A 16,005-nucleotide genomic window follows, 5' to 3' on the forward strand; every position below is an offset into this window, starting at 1 on the left:
GCCGCCCGCATCTCGCTGCCTGTCGCGCCGCTGCCGAGCCGCCACACCGCCATCTCGCCGCGCCACCGCCCGCTGCTCGCCCCCGCCTCCCCGCGCCACGTAGCCGCCGCCGCCACCGGCTTATTCTCTCTGAACCAGTAAAACCGATAGAACCGTCCGGTTCATTTTTTTAAGTGCGGTTTTAGTTTATTAGATCGGTTTATTATTTACGTTATGTTAAATAGCGAGCATTCACCCGATTCGTTCGTTAGAATTTTCTTTTTAGTTTATTTGTTTTCGGCCAGGGACGCATCTGTAATTATTTTTCATCACAGATTAGTCCCTGATCTTCAAACCCTCACTACTTTTTGCTCATTTATCGAAATCCAACGAAACCAACTCCCACTTCTTCGTTATGATCTCGTCTGTCCAGATAACCAACTTAAACATGTTTTTGAAAGTTTAAAATTTGGTTTCAAATAGATTTGAATTTAAACTTTTTTTGTTCATAACTTGAGTTTTATAACTCCGATTTAGTTGATTCTTTTTGCAAATTGAAGCTCTTGACCTAAACTTTCTGATAAGACCAAATCCACCCAATTTTGGTACTGTAGAAATTGTTTTCTGTTGCAAGAGTTAATTGCTTGTTTTCTAAGTTTTCTGAGATCTTTTCTTTGATTCTTTTGTATGAGTGCTTATGTATGCAATTGCTTGCTTACGATAGATTGAACGGAGTGTGACGAGTAGAACTAACAGGAGTTATGAGTGCGAAGCATCTTCATCAATAGTACAAGGCAAGTTCACACTTTGACCATACTTTTCCTACCCAGTTTTTATGCATTAGTTTCAACCCTCAAACATTGCATGAGTAGGATTTGATAACATGTGGGAATTGGGAAGTAGATGATGAGGTAGGAACCTATTGTCTTATATTCAAACCCTGGGTGTTAGTACGTTATGCTTATACTGCTATGCTATGCTCGTAGACGTGGATTGGTATGTGAGATTCATGCAAGATGTGAGAGATGTTAAATTAAGGGAAACTTAAGGTGGCTACTTAAATACACATCTGGGTGGATTGGTTGTGGGCACCTGGAGCAATCCAGTGTTGTCCTAGGATATCCCAGAGTACCCGTGTGATCATCCTACGGTTTGCCACCCAGGCTCAAAGGGATCATAAGATTATTCATGCTAGAAACTTCCGTGTGCAGCCACAAGCCATTATGGGCTCTGGCATAGTTGAGTATGTTGTGTGACCTCTTTCAGTGGTCGGCTAGCAGATGTAGGGGAAGTAGGTGGTACTGTCTACCCAGAGTAAAGAGTTAATGCTTCGGAAAGACTGTGTCTCGATCATCTGTTTCTCAAACACCATGTAGTGCGAGAAATTCAACGGAGGAGATCGAGTCTTGTGGGGAAAAGTGCGCAAACCTCTACAGAGTGTACAAACTAATCATGATTAGCCGTGTCCCTGGTTTTGGACATCTTGAGTATCTGGTACTTGAATTGTTGATTTGATCTCATCATTTTACTTAAATGAATTTGTTGGGTTAATATTATTACTTGCGATTGAGTTGGAGGAACCTTCTCAATATTGGCATCAACTTTGTAGTTATAATAAAATTTAATCCTTTGTTGTAGGGAAAAATTAGCTTTATGCAAAAATTAAACTTAGAGCCTCCACCAGTCAAATATGCATGTAGTGAAAGCCGTTATTCATCATTTGCTCTATGGTGTGAATTTTCCAGTACATTCAGTGTACTGACATACATGGTTGCAACGTCTCATGTTGCAGGATTCTTACGACGAGTAAGTGATACATTAGGGTTACGATGTCTACACTCAACTTTGGCGTTGGTGCTGTTGGGGACTCCACAACCTTGTTGTTACTTCCGCTATATGGATTTGAGGTAATAGTATTTACGTTACTTTATACATTTGATTTACCTCTGTTATAAATCCTCAAGTACTGTGTGTGTCAGCATACCGATCCAGGGACGACACTTAAGCACAGAGACTTCGATCCATTTGGGTCGGGTCGCTACAGTTCGGTACTTGGATTGGTTGGCTCGTGAAGACGTTCGACTATATCAACCGCGTTAATCTAACGCTTCCGCTTTCGGTCTAGGAGGGTACGTAGACACACTCTCCCCTCTCGTTGCTATGCATCTCCCAGATAGATCTTGCGTGATCGTAGGATTTTTTTTTTGAAATTGCATGCTACGTTCCCCAACAGAAATACATGGGCTTGATACACCACCACTGCCTAAGGTGGTAGAGGTAAATTCTCTAATGAAATTCAATGATAATGACAATCCTCACAATATGCACCCTAGCCAATACCTTTATGAGTTTGGAAATTACATTAGAAAGCAAGATCACTTCAATGCAAATGTTATGAAACAATTGAAATACAATTCTGATATGATTGCTCGCTTAAGTGACTTGTTATTTAGAATCTCAAATGATGTTAGAGGTGTGGAGAAGCATGCTTCCATGGTTCAAACCCACTTAGAACACGTTGCTAAATCTCAAAGAGAGTTGCTAGATGAAAGGAATAATAATATCAATGATCATGCTGTTAGAGTAATGACTAGAGGAGGTAGAATGACTCAGGAACCACTTTATCCTGAGGGACACCCAAAAAGAATTGAACAAGACTCTCAAAGAGTTAACATTGATGCACGTAGTCCTTCTAAAAAGAAAAAGAAGAAGAAAAATGATAGGACCTTGCATGCCTCTAGTGACCCTGAAGTAGAAAAACCTCCTGTCAATGATAATGAAGTTTCTATCTCTGATGCTGAAACTCAATCTGGTAGTGAACACTCCCCTTCTGATAATGAAAAAGATAATGATGAGGTTCATGAAGACACTCAAAGAAATAATAAAGAACTAGATAATGATGTTGAGATAGAACCTGCAGTTGATCTTGATAACCCACAACCCAAGAATACAAGATATGATAAAAGAGATTTTGGTGCTAGAAAACACGGTAAGGAACGAGAACCGTTGGTTCAAAAACCTATGTCATTTCCACCTAAGTCAACTAAAAAGAAAGATGATGAAGAATTTGAACGCTTTGCTGAAATGCTGAGGCCAGTCTTTTCGCGTACTCGCTTGACTGATATCTTAAAAATGCCTCCTTATGAGAAATACATGAAAGACATCATCACCAATAAGACAAAATACCGGAAGCTGAAATCTCCACTATGCTAGCTAATTATACTTTTAAAGATGGAGTACCTAAAAAACATGGAGATCCGGGAATACCAACTATACCTTGCTCCATCAAAAGAAACTATGTGAAAACTGCTTTATGTGATTTGGGAGCTGGTGTTAGTGTTATGCCTTTCTCTTTATATAAAAGACTTGATTTGAATAAACTCACACCTACTAAAATATCTTTGCAAATGGCTGACAAATCAACTGCCATACCTATTGGTATATGTGAGGATGTGCCCGTTGTTGTTGCTAATGTTACTATTTTGACGGACTTTGTTATACTTGAGATGCCCGAGGACGACAACATGTCGATTATCCTTGGTAGACCCTTCTTGAATACTGCAGGGGCTGTTATTGATTGCAATAAAAGCAAGGTCACTTTTCATATCAATGGTAATGAGCATACGGTGCACTTTCCGATGAAGCAATTCCAAGTGAATGGTACTAATGTTATTGAAAAATCTCCGACAATCACTATTAGAAGTTTTCAACTACCCCTACCTACTATTAAAAAGAAATATGAAATGCTTATTGTTGGGGACATTCATATCCCCGTTGAGGTAACTTTGTGATTTACGAAATTTCGACGGTTTCATGCTAATCGAAAGAGGTTGTTAATAAGACTTGATCAACCTTATTAATGGATCATTTTTGAGAGGTATGAAGTTGATGAATTTAGCAAGCACTACCTTCTGTCCCTACCTTTTGTTTTCTGTTTTTATTAGTTAAATAAAATAAAGTGCCATGTTTTGTCTGTTTTCTAAATTTCCCATGCAATAAAAAATGACCCAAAAATAGAAGTTCTCAGAATTCTCTGAAAATTTAATACGATTTTTTTCTGAACATTTAAGAATTTTTGGTGCGAATAACATCAGAGGGAGGTGCACCAGGTGGGCACAGCCCACCTGGGCGCGCCAGGACCCCCAGGCACGCCCTGGTGGGTTGTGGGCCCCACGTGGGCCCCATCACTTATCTCTTCATCCCACATCACCATCTACCTCTAGAAAAAAAAATCACCATTGCTCTCTCTCCCTCTCTCTCCCTCTCTCGTGTTCTTGCTCTCAAACCCACGGATTCCGATCTCTTTGCTCGAAGCTCCGTTTCCGAAACTGTTTTGGTTGTTGCTTGGTATGTGACTCCTTCGTTTGCCCAATTAGTTTTTGCTTTAGTGGTTTATATTTTGAATAATTAGCTACCCTTGGTGTTGTTGTAGATGTGCTTGCATGTTGAATTCTTAGAGTTGTAAGTAGTTTGAATGCTTTCTATGGCTTCTATGCGTCCCTATGAGTAGTTGCTATCAATCTTGTAAAGTTTTGTTGAGAAAATTTTGTGGACTAAAAATTTCAGAATTTTGTTCATAGAAAAAAGATGAATATCTTTAGGAAGTTTTCTTCCAAGAAGAACTCAAGGGAGTTATCAGGGAGTCGTCTGACAGTGATCTCCATACCCGGAGAATGGAGGAAGTACGGCCGTGCGAATGGCCGCATACCCCGTTCATGGAAGGGGCCGGAATCCTTCAAGAGTTTGCACAATATGTTGCTAATGCCGGCCTTACTGACTTCATCACAGCTGAATGTGAACAGTATCATCTCCTCACAAACTCCTTTGTGCAAAGTTTTAATTTCCTTCCTAGGAATAACCCCCCTGAAGTGCAGTTTAATTTATACGATGAACCCCATCAGATACCGCTTACTGAATTTTGTGATATATGCTTGATCCCTTCCGAAGGGATTTTAGCAAAGCCTAGGCTGCATACTTCTTAGGCTTTTATCGCACTTTGTCTATAGGGGATGAGAGAGAGGTGTCAAGTGTCACCGCTACTAGTTTGCATTTTCCTGCCATGCATTATTTTGCTCTTTTCATTGCAAAGTGCTTGCTTGCTAGAGGGAAGGTGGGTGCACTCAGTGTCCCAGACCTTGCTGTTTTACGCCGTGTACTTCAAGGCGACACCACTTATAGCTTGGGAGCTATTGTGGCATGCCGCCTCCATATTAATAAATCCAAGGGCAAAATACATGGTGGTATTTACGCTACTCGCTTGGCTAGTTGTTTTAACATTCAGATACGTCAGCATGATTATCCTTTGCCCAAGGTTTACCTAGATCACGCGGCCATGGAACACCACCAGTTTATTGCAGGCGATTACCCTAACATTCCTATTCCTTATAACCTGGTTTCCAGTGTGAACACCCGTGGTATTATTCCATTACCTGCACCTACTTTGTTTGATCCTATTGCCAGGGGTGGATACAGGATTATGCCTGCGGACATCGTCGCCTACCGAAACAACCTAGCTGCAGCATAGGCTGAGCCTCAGCAGTGGGATCCATAGGTGCCCGCTCCTCAGCATTTCGACATGGGCCCCATGGTTTCTTCGACTACTGATTACCAAGTTAGGCCAAAAGCCTATGCTTGGGGGAGTACGTATTTACACTGACATTACATTCATGTTTACACATTTCATTCTGGTCGTCGGAGTCCACACTTTTTTCATTGTATTATCCATGCTAAACTTATTTTCTCGCTTTCTTCTTGTGTGTTTGAAAAACTTTGAGAAAATACAAAAATATTTCCTGCTTCTTTTTGATTTTTCTTCCTAGAATAGTTAGCTGTAGCACTAAAAAGAAAACCAAAAAAGATTTTCTTGTTCTTCTTTTGCTTGTTGGGAGCTTTCCCGTGTAAATAGTTTTTCTCGTTTTTGCTTTTCGCTTTTATTTGCTTATTCAAGAAAACCAAAAACTCCAAAAATATTTCAGTGTGTTTCTCCGAATTTCTTTTCTTTCTATTTGAGTCGTACCGAGGACAAGACCACGATGAAAACGATGAGTGGCTCTCATATGCATAATTGTTGATCTAACAAAGAGCCCATTTTACCCTGTCTTCTCCTGTTGAATAAAATATTTGCAGATTCCAGCTTAGTCCACGGCACTCTTGCACTATTATCATTTTCATATCGTTCGGTCGTGCAAGTGAAAGGCAATAATGATGATATTTGATGAACTGGTCGTGGCAGAGAGAAACGGGTATGAACTCGACTTGTTCTCTTTTTGTAAATATGTTTAACCTAGTACCCATGATTCAGCCCATTATGATTAAACATGTTTGCAATGACAATTAGAGATTATAGTTTCTCATGTCACGCATAAGTAGCCAGGAGTGGATAATGATTTATCTTGGATGTCAACATTGCATTAAAATGATTGTGATGTGGTATGATGATATGGTATCCTCCTCTGAATGTTCGAGTAGCTTGACTTGGCACATGTTCATGCATGTAGTTGAATCAAAACCAACATAGCCTCTATGATATTTATGTTCATGGTGTTCATTTCCTACTCATGCTAGTGTCCAATGTTACTTATGCATAATGCATGTTCATGACCATTGTTTCTCTCTAGCTGGCCGCTTCTCAATCTATTTGCTAGCCTTCGCCTGTACTAAGTGGGATTTTTGCTTGTACATCAAAAACCTTGAACCCAAGTTATTCCAGATGAGTCCACCATACCTACCTATATGCGGTATTACCCTGCCGTCCTAAGTAAATTTGCATGTGCCATCTCTAAAAACTTCAAATAGATATCCTTTTTGTGTGCCTGGATCGTTCATGGAACGACAGGAGGTAGTTGGTATCTTCCATGCTAAGCGGGTTATTCTTAGGACGAGTGTTTATTCACTCACCATCGCACGAGAAAAGGGTGGTAATAGGGATGCCCAGTCCCAAACTGCAAAAATAATTGATCTTTCAAATAATCAAACAAAAACTCCTATGGAGTCATAACCTTCACTTTATTGCTTGGGAACCGCCACTAGCGTGCTTAGCATGGAAGATATTGATAACTGATGGTCGCGAAGTAAACAAGAAGGGTGCATTTCTCAAAATATCATTTACCTCTGTTTTAAAAAACTTGAGCTCTAGCACCGCTGCAAATCACTCCTTCCCTCTGCGAAGGGACTATCTATTTATTTTTATGTTGTGTCATCACCTTCTAAAATAAGCGCAAGAACCTCAGAGCACTACTGTCATGCTTATGCATTGTGTGTAGATAATGTTGGGTGCATCATGACTGGATCTTTTCTACCATGAATTACAATGTTTAGTTACTGCTTGAACTTTAGAGGTGCTCTGCATTTATGTTTTGCGGTCTCAGAAAGGCCTAGCGAGATACCAGTATTGTCATATTATATCATGGTTGTTTTGATAACGTGTTGTTGTTTGAGATATCTTATTATTGCTCGCTAGCTGATTATGTCATTGATATGAGTTAATATAATTTTTAAGAGTTATTGTCGGCATGGTTAGTTATAATATTGGCTGAAAACCTGGGTGATGTTTAAGCTTATTTATGCAAACAAGAGCAAAAGAGTTCGTAAAAGTTTTTTCTTTTTCACTTTTAGTTTATCAACTGAATTGCTTGAGAACAAGCATGTTGGGGAACGCAGTAATTTCAAAAAAATTCCTACGCACGCGCAAGATCCATCTAGGTGATGCATAGCAACGAGCGGGGAGAGTGTGTCCACGTACCCTCATAGACCGAAAGCGGAAGCGTTTAGTAACGCAGTTGATGTAGTCGAACGTCTTCGCGATCCAACCGATCCAAGTACCGAATGCACGGCACCTCCGCGATCTGCACACGTTCAGCTCGGTGACGTCCCTCGTACTCTTGATCCAGCTAAGGCCGAGGGAGAGTTTCGTCAGCACGACGGTGTGATGATGGTGATGATGAAGTTACCGACGCAGGGCTTCACCTAAGCACTACAACGATATGACCGAGGTGGAAATCTGTGGAGGGGGGCACCGCACACGGCTAAGACAACTGTCAACTTGTGTGTTCTAGGGTGCCCCCAGCCCCCGTATATAAAGGAGCAAGGGGGAGGCCAGCCGGCCCTCATGGGGCATGCCACAAGTAGGATTCCTACAAGGAATCCTCTTCCTAGTAGGTTTCCAACAAGGGAAGAGAGGGGGAAGGAAGGAGAGGGAGAGAGGGAGAAGGAAAGGGGGCGCCGCCCCCCGTCCCTTGTCCTATTCGGACTCCAAAGGGGGGGCGCGGCCTGCCCTGGCAGCCCTCCTCTCTCTCCACTAAGGCCCATGGTGGCCCATTAATTCCCCGTGGGATTCCGGTAACCCCTCCGGCACTCCGGTTTTACCCGAAACCACCCGGAACACTTCCGGTGTCCGAATAACATGGTCCAACATATCAATCTTTATGTCTTGACCATTTAGAGACTCCTCGTCATGTCCGTGATCACATCTGGGACTCCGAACAACCTTCGGTACATCAAAACACATAAACTCATAATACCGATCGTCATCGAACGTTAAGCGTGCGGACCCTACGGGTTCGAGAACTATGTAGACATGACCGAGACTCACTTCCGGTCAATAACCAATAGCGGAACCTGGATGCTCATATTGGTTCCTACATATTCTACGAAGATCTTTATCGGTCAAACCGCATAACAACATACGTTGTTCCCTTTGTCATCGGAATGTTACTTGCCCGAGATTCGATCGTCGGTATCTCAATACCTACTTCAATCTCGTTACCGGCAAGTCTCTTTACTCGTTCCGTAATGCAACATTCTTTAACTAACTCATTAGTAACATTGCTTGCAAGGCTTATAGTGATGTGCATTACCGAGAGGGCCCAGAGATACCTCTCCAACAATCGGAGTGAAAAATCCTAATCTCGATCTATGCCAACTCAACAAACACCATCGGAGACACCTGTAGAACATCTTTATAATCACCCAGTTACGTTGTGACGTTTGATAGCACACTAAGTGTTCCTCCGGTATTCGGGAGTTGCATAATCTCATAGTCATAGGAACATGTATAAGTTATGAAGAAAGCATAAAAATAAACTAAACGATCATCGTGCTAAGCTAACGGATGGGTCAAGTCAATCACATCATTCTCTAATGATGTGATCCCGTTCATCAAATGACAACTCGTGTCTATGGCTAGGAAACTTAACCATCTTTGATTAACGAGCTAGTCAAGTAGAGGCATACTAGTGACACTATGTTTGTCTATGTATTCACACATGTACTAAGTTTCTGGTTAATACAATTCTAGCATGAATAATAAACATTTATCATGCTATAATGAAATATAAATAACAACTTTATTATTGCCTCTAGGGCATATTTCCTTCAAAGCAAAGGTTTAAGCTTGGGGGAGTTAATACGTCTCCAATGTATCTACTTTTCCTAACGCTTTTCCTCTTGTTTTGGACTCTAATTTGCATGATTTGAATGAAACTAACCCGAACAAACGCTGTTTTCAGCACAACTACCATGGTGTTGTTTTTGTGCAAAAATAAAAGTTCTCCAAACGGAACGAAACTTTGCGAGGAACTCTTATACAATAAAAGAGAATTTCTAGAGGCAAGAACCACCGGAGGGTGGCACCTGGGTGGGCACAACCCACTAGGGCGCCCCCCTCCACGCGCGCCCAAGTGGGTTGTCCCTACCTGGTGGCTCCGCAGACGCTGAAACCGACGCTATAAAATCACATATTTTCAGAAAAAAATCAGAGAGAAAGAATTATCGCATTCCATGAGACGGAGCCGCCACCGTCTCCTGTTCTTCATTGGGAGGCCAGATCTGGAGTCCGTTTGGGGCTCCGAAGAGGGGGATCTTTGATCTTCGTCATCACCAACCCTTCTCCATCGCCAATTCCATGATGCTCCCCACCGGGAGTGAGTAATTCCTTCGTAGGCTCACTGGTCGGTGAGGAGTGGGATGAGATTCATCATGTAATCTAGTTAGTTTTGTTAGGGTCTGATCCCTGGTATCCACTATGTTCTGAGATTGATGTTGCTATGACTTTGCCATGCTTAATGCTTGTCACTTTGGGCCCGGGTGCCATGATTTCAGATCTGAACCGTTTATGTTATCACCATTATATCCATGTTCTAGATCCGATCTTGCAAGTTATAGTCACCTACTACGTGTTATGATCCAGCAACCCCGGAGTGACAATAATCGGGACCACTCCCGGTGATGACCGTAGTTTGAGGAGTTCATGTATTCACTGTGTGTTAATGCTTTGTTCCGGTTCTCTATTAAAAGGAGGCCTTAATATCCCTTAGTTTCCAATAGGACCCCGCTGCGACGGGAGGGTAGGACAAAAGATGTCATGCAAGTTCTTTCCATAAGCACGTATGACTATTTACGGAATACATGCCTACATTATATTTATGAACTGAAGCTAGTGCCATATCGCCCTAGGTTATGACTGTCACATGATGGATATCATCCAACAAATTACCGATCCAATGCCTATGAATTTCTCTTATATTGTTTTTGCTAAGTTACTACTGCTTTCGTTACTTCTGCACTTGTCACAAAACTATTGCCATCACTGTTACCGTTACTATTGTTGTCGCTACTATTATCCAAACAATCATACTACTTTGCTACAGATAATTAATCCCATGTGTGGTTGAATTGACAACTCAGCTGCTAATACTTGCAAGTATTTTTTGGCTCCCCTTGTGTCGAATCTATAAATCTGGGTTGAATACTCTACCCTCGAAAACTGTTGAGATCCCATATAGCGTTATGAGCGCGCCCTCCATCCTTGTGGCCGCCTTGTGGCTCCTCCGACTTCATCTCCAAGTCTCCTGGTTGTCTTCTGGTCCAAGAAAAATCATCGCGAAGGTTTCATTCCGTTTGGACTCCGTTTTGTATTCCTTTTCTGCGAAACTCAAAAACAAGGAAAAAACATGAACTGGCACTGGGCTCTAGGTTAATAGGTTAGTCCCAAAAATAATATAAAATAGCATATCAATGCATATAAAACATCCAAAACAGATAATACTAGTAGGCTGCCCGTGCGTTGCCACGGTCATTTTAAAAAAATTGCTAGTATTATATATAAACCAAATGCATGCTAAATTTCACATGAATAGAAAAGCCAGTGGGAACAATTAGAAAATAAATGATATCTAATTCACCACCAACATAAGTTGATAAAAAATATGTATTTTGACCATGTATACATAGATAGCGATTATCCAACTATTAATTTGTTGCAAACTAAATCTACTCGATGTGCTCACGATATTCTCGTACAATATCAGGAATGTTGTCCTTAACTTCGTTCGCGCAATACTTGACATATAATAATAAAAAAACTCTCCAATCATACCATCGTGCATAAGCAATATATGTATTTAGCACAAATATTTTACATGGAATGCGTAGAATATGCAACGAGAAATACTCACTGTGCAAACCGAACAAACCAAATATTTACAATTCCACGAGAGCATAAAAAAATAGCCAGACAAATCCACACAATTCAATAAATTATTATCATCTTGAATATAGTGATAATTTCAAAGCATCGTTCGAATCCATAGGTTTTTATCTTGATCAACAAAACTGAACCATGTAATTAAACATATATTGTATCAGAATAAATAAAATTGAAATATGCTTGTATACAGTATATATTGATTATGGCATCGTGTTCTTCTTCATAGAAGTGAGTCGCATCCTAATTTCTACTCCCTCCGTCCCAAAATAAGTGTCGTGGCTTTAAGTTATAAATTGTAGGCTCACCTATAGATAACTTATAGGTATATTCTCTAAAAATGACTTGTTAGGCTATGTGATATTTATCTCAACGCACAAACAAACATAAGTTGCTGGTATATCCTTTATTTTTCTTCACGGAAAATAAGAAAAGACAGCCCATCCCCTTACTCTCTTCTCGCACACCTAGCCGGCTCCTTCTCTCCCCGCATAGTTGGCCGGCCCTCGGGCATTCATCGCATCCCATCCCCTACCATCACATCATCGTCGCCATCTCTCCCTGAAACTATCCTCCTCTCGCCACGTCCTCTCCCTGGTACGGCATCGCCCTACCCTCCGCTGCCGCCCGTCAAACTATTGCGCCGTCACCTGAACATCAAGCCCACACGCCCAACTTTATGGCATCCTGGTCATCCAGATCCAACATGGAGGAGGGATGGCGCCCTCGTCGTCGGGCCGTACCCTTGGACTGTTTCTTTTTCTGCTGTTGTTACTTCTTCTCTGGCCATTTCCTTTTCTGCTGGCTGCTGCTCTAGTTTCTGCTGCAATTTCTGAGAACACAACACACTATCAAATGAGTTACTTTGTTTTCAGTGATATATGACGCTTGTTATTAACACTGTTCAGACTTTATAAACTGCAATACTCAAACTATAACATAAATACCTTCAAATCACTCAAGTTGCATCAAATCACTCAAGTTGTTGTTCATAGCTCGCCTCTCACTGCCTTCATAAGCTCATCAAGGGCACCTGTAATATGAAGATCGTTAGAAATGCGTCTCGGGAAACTCTCGTGGTTGTCGTCGACCACCTTTCGATCGTCTGCTGGTACTGGGACATCCAACTTGTCATCACAGCACAACGATATACTTCTTCAGAGTCTTGTACAGTCTGGATAAAAGTAGGGAGCATCCTGACAGTGAGTACCTGATAAATATAGTACACATGGCCATATGCAAACTCAAGGGCTATATCAGAGTGTTTAACTTCGGACCTGTAGTGTGTTCGCATCAGGAATAGCCTTAGAGCCATGGGATGGCACAGAACAATAATCTACAATGACAGCAATAGGATGGTCAGGTTCAACTACAAATAAATGATACGTATGTAGTTTAACTACAAGTATACCAACAAAAATAAGAGATTCACCTTCCTTACATCTTTGATAGTGAGAAGCTTTTGTCTATTTTTGCCTTCTTCTGGCCATTGTTGTTGACAAAGCCATTATGCATCCCGCGTTTGACCTCACTCTCAGGATTCACTGCTCGCCTTTGCGCAAGCTCATTCCCATGATGTGGTAAGATCAAATATTTTCCTCCGTCATAAATATTAAATGCTTGCCTAAATAATGCCCGCTCATTGCACTGCAATCAATATGCCATCCTGGTCTTTCACGGCCACAAGGACTTTCCCAGAATGGCTCGCCCTCCTTAGCACACTGAACAAAAAAATGCAATTTTGTGAAGGATAGCACTAATAAGTCATGAGCCTCTAATTGTAAAGCCTACATTTGAAAATAATCAACACCATTGATGTTTGAGTTCTAAAGCAATTTGCAGAGTCGTAGTCCCTCGAGTATTTGGTCTCTATTTTCTTGTTTTTTCAGTACATTGTTTCCCAAGCATATTCTATGTATATAGTTCCGGTCAATCACACAAATACCTAGAAGAAAAGAAGAAAACTAAAGTGAAAATGCTGGGAAAATCACAAGATTAATAAACAAGACATGTAGAGGAAAAATTATTAGGCATTCAACATAACATAGAAACAAAAAAAATTGCCTCGAATTGATTTTAATTAAGGTTAGCTATTCATTCTAAAAATGAAGAGACTTAGTTGTTTGTTTATCTGGAAAAGAAAAGGCTTAGCTGTTCATTAATTTCAATATTGCAGAGTTATAGTCCTCAAGTATTTGATCTCTGCATTTCTTGTTTTTTATCCAGTGCCTTGTTTTCTAATTTTCTTGTAGAGTGCACGTTTATTGTAAACCAATGCCCCTCCATCCTCGAGTTACCTGCCCACCATATGGTAGCTCGTCTCCTCCATTTTGCTGCTCCATGTGGTATCCTTGAAAATGCTAAATTATATTGTGTCTTGCATTGCTTTGTATGTAGTCCTGAACAATCACACAAATACCTAAAAGCAAAGAAGAAAAATAAAGTGAAATTGCTGGAAAAATGAGAAGAAAAATAATGATCATAACCTAAATAAAAACATTGCTATGTATGTACTTCTTGTACATTTAAGGTAGTTTTCTTCCCGTCCACCCCAACCCATCTCTCTCTCAAGATTTGGTTGATCAATAATGCCCATAACCTAAATAAAAGAAGAATAGTCAATGCCAAGTAATATAGACGCACTTAGACAACATGTCCAGAAGAGGCTTTAGTATATAAATGATATGCTGAAATTAAAACAAAAAATAATTTACAGATTGCAACAAATATCATGTAGCGGTAGTTCGCTATTGACAGTATCAACATAATCTTGCTAAATCGCTGGTACATGTAATTATATATGATAGGCTGCTATCCAGTAGAGTTACCTTCAGGTAGTACTGAACAAAAATGGACAAAAACAAGGAGAGCTGGTTTGAGAAAGAGAAAATTAGCATACCGGCTTTCCATTGTGAAGTAGCACAATAAGCGTGCCAAAAATAGGCTTGCCTTTGAATAGCAAATCAACATCCATCATAGTTGGTTGAGGTGAAATTAATTGGCCTGCACACTGTTACATTTCAATAACAGTTAATGAAGCTCTCTGTTCCATCTATGGGGTCCAAGAACCAAACATAGTTAGCAGAGTTCTCCGCACAAATCCAACTGTTCTCCTCTCCGAAACTGCATGAAGCCAGTAAAGGTAGCATTATTTATCATGCAGGTGCGTTGAAAGTGAACTGCATATTGGGATTGGGAGTACACGCTCAGACAGCATGAGTAGGAAAGCTCTTCAGTATGGTTAACATCATTGCCTCTTCTGCTTCTCTATCAGCGATCATGTCTGGGCCTGGGAGAAATTCAGTAAATCGAGTTCAACACCATAGATAGTTATGGAGCCTCCGATCAAGAACCCAGCTTTTGATTTGAGTAATAAATAAATGTTCGGCTCACCTGTTCTGCAATTTGGACATAATTCACAGCCACATTCAGATTTCCTCTACAAGTACATAATCACTTTTCTAGAACAATGTACAAATATGATTACGACAAACAAAAATAATACATAGGGCACAACAATGACAAGGCATTTCTAGATGCGAAAATTGTAGTGCAATTAGATGCAAAAATATGAGCCGGACATGAACACTCGGTAGGCTAATTAACCAGAGGAAAGAAACGGCCACGACCTAAACTTTGAATCTCACTTACGTCTCTGTTCCTCGCCCCTTTTGCTGGCTGTATCTCTACCTCACATCCCAATCCTGCTTCCCTTCCCTCTGTATCTTGCCACACGACCGTGACGGATTGCGGTTGTTCTTGGCCATTCACAGCCACTTGGCGTGCCTGTTTTCTTGTGTCGAATTGCTCGTAGATAGATGATGAGATCGTCTTCCAGAACAAATCTAGCTCGAGCACCATCCTCGACAAGTTCGATCTGCACATGCTGCATGAAGACGAAGCAATGCCCTCCAAGTACGACGACGCGTAGAAGGGGCCGTCCACTGCGGCTGACATGCGTACGGCCGGCGTCGATGATCGGCCGCTGCTTCCGTGGCGTCGCAGACAGTGGTGAGCTCTATGTCCGTGTGCAGGACTGCAGGTATGGGAGCGCCATAGGTGTGTGCCCTGACAGCGGACCAGCGGTGTCCCGATGGTGTCCTGGAGGTCCACAATGAAGGCGACCGCGGCGGCAGCGGCTCCTCCAGTATCTCGGGATCGATGGCGGCGGCTCCTCCAGGATCTCGGTGGCGGCAAAGGGATCGATACCGGCTGGGGCGTGGTTTCCGTCGACCTCGGCGACTGCGGCGAAGGGATCGATGGCGGCCGGAGTGTGGTTCCCGTCGTAATAGGAATAGATCGTCAATTTTTTTTGTGCGAGGGGGCCTCGCTCCCTGGTTCGTGGAAAGGGCCTCACTCCGGTTCGTCCATTTTCTTTCGTCAACCATTCAAGGTGGGAGGAGGGACTAAAAAAACCATAATAAATAGGACGAAAATTAACCGCGGAGACCATCAACTGAGATAAAATAGAACTTTTATGTGGAATGCTACCTAACATATTTATCCATATAATTTTTTTATAGCGGCATGAATGTTCAGATCCA

At 41.5% G+C, this 16,005-nt stretch overlaps 1 long non-coding RNA gene across 1 annotated transcript; it reads right to left on the reverse strand.

Annotated features, from left to right (window-relative positions):
• Positions 1–10,570: 10,570 nt before the first annotated feature.
• On the reverse strand, positions 10,571–15,804 carry LOC109771484 (uncharacterized). Its single transcript, XR_012202614.1, has 7 exons — positions 14,361–15,804; positions 13,985–14,060; positions 13,759–13,880; positions 12,903–13,182; positions 12,739–12,797; positions 12,409–12,635; positions 10,571–12,293 (listed from the first exon to the last, which is right to left on the reverse strand). It is a non-coding gene; the product is annotated as an uncharacterized lncRNA (long non-coding RNA).
• Positions 15,805–16,005: the final 201 nt, after the last annotated feature.

Source organism: Aegilops tauschii, chromosome 2, assembly GCF_002575655.3.
Source record: "Aegilops tauschii subsp. strangulata cultivar AL8/78 chromosome 2, Aet v6.0, whole genome shotgun sequence".
Classification (NCBI taxonomy): Eukaryota; Viridiplantae; Streptophyta; class Magnoliopsida; order Poales; family Poaceae; genus Aegilops; species Aegilops tauschii.